Source organism: Sinocyclocheilus grahami, unplaced genomic scaffold (genome assembly GCF_001515645.1).
Source record: "Sinocyclocheilus grahami isolate Dianchi unplaced genomic scaffold, SAMN03320097.WGS_v1.1 scaffold580.1, whole genome shotgun sequence".
Taxonomy (NCBI): domain Eukaryota; kingdom Metazoa; phylum Chordata; class Actinopteri; order Cypriniformes; family Cyprinidae; genus Sinocyclocheilus; species Sinocyclocheilus grahami.
In genome coordinates this window covers 100,632-102,166 of record NW_015505759.1, presented here as the reverse complement: position 1 = coordinate 102,166, position 1,535 = coordinate 100,632, and the positions used below count along the sequence as shown (strand labels likewise).

The 1,535-nt window shown below is 40.9% G+C and overlaps 1 protein-coding gene across 1 annotated transcript in view; it reads right to left on the bottom strand.

Annotated features, from left to right (window-relative positions):
- snx25 (sorting nexin 25) overlaps window positions 1–1,535 on the bottom strand; it is an 80,606-nt gene that overhangs the window by 44,934 nt on the left and 34,137 nt on the right. The gene's annotated exons all lie outside the window — the stretch shown is intronic.

The window sequence follows — 1,535 nt, the reverse complement described above, 5'->3', positions numbered from 1 at the left end:
TAGTTTATCAGTATGTTTGAAAGTATATTATTTAGATTCGTGGTGATTCCATAGGCTTCCTCTCTCGCGCGAGCGAGTTAAAACACCAAATAGTTATGAAATAGCCTATGACAAGTACAAAGAGTCTCTCTCTTGCCCCCACCCACCCATGCACAACAATATCGTCTTGCATGATGCAGAAAATGCAGACAGAATCGCAAAATGCAGTCATAAAGATGGAATTTACTGTGCGATTTTTCACCCATGTTTTAATTTAATCTGTAAACCTCAGTTGTGCACTTTCTTTGCAAAAAAAATGAAAGAAATTGTTCGGACTTCTGTTTAAAAGGTTTACTGTTAATGCATTAATTTTAAAAAATGCATTTTTGTTACCTGAAATAAAATAAACATTTAAATAAATTTTATTTTTTTTCCAGCTAGAAGCCAAGGCACTTTAATTTAGTTTCTTTAACTTCATGTTCACTCCATACAGTGGGTACGGAAAGTATTCAGACCCCCTTCAATTTTTCACTCTTTGTTATATTGCAGCCATTTGCTAAAATCATTTAAGTTAATTTTTTTTCCTCATTAATGTACACACAGCACCCCATATTGACAGAAAAACACAGAATTGTTGACATTTTTGCAGATTTATTAAAAAAGAAAAACTGAAATATCACATGGTCCTAAGTATTCAGACCCTTTGCTGTGACACTCATATATTTAACTCAGGTGCTGTCCATTTCTTCTGATCATTCTTGAGATGGTTCTACACCTTCATTTGAGTCCAGCTGTGTTTGATTATACTGACTGGACTTGATTAGGAAAGCCACACACCTGTCTATATAAGACCTTACAGCTCACAGTGCATGTCAGAGCAAATGAGAATCATAAAGTCAAAGGAACTGCCTGAAGAGCTCAGAGACAGAATTGTGGCAAGGCACAGATCTGGCCAAGGCTACAAAAAAAATTCTGCTGCACTTAAGGTTCCTAAGAGCACAGTGGCCTCCATAATCCTTAAATGGAAGAAGTTTGGGACGACCAGAACCCTTCCTAGAGATGGCCGTCCGGCCAAACTGAGCTATCAGGGGAGAAAAGCCTTGGTGAGAGATGTAAAGAAAAACCCAAAGATCACTGTGGCTGAGCTCCAGAGATGCAGTCGGGAGATGGGAGAAAGTTGTAGAAAGTCAACCATCACTGCAGCCCTCCACCAGTCGGGGCTTTATGGCAGAGTGGCCCGACAAAAGCCTCTCCTCAGTGCAAGACACATGAAAAAACACCTGAAGGACTCCAAGATAGTGAGAAATAAGATTCTCTGGTCTGATGAGAACTTTTTGGCCTTAATTCTAAGCGGTATGTGTGGAGAAAACCAGACACTGCTCATCACCTGTCCAATACAGTCCCAACAGTGAAGCATGGTGGTGGCAGCATCATGCTGTGGGGGTGTTTTTCAGCTGCAGGGACAGGACGACTGGTTGCAATCGAGGGAAAGATGAATGCGGCCAAGCACAGGGATATCCTGGACGAAAACCTTCTCCAGACTGCTCAGGACCTCA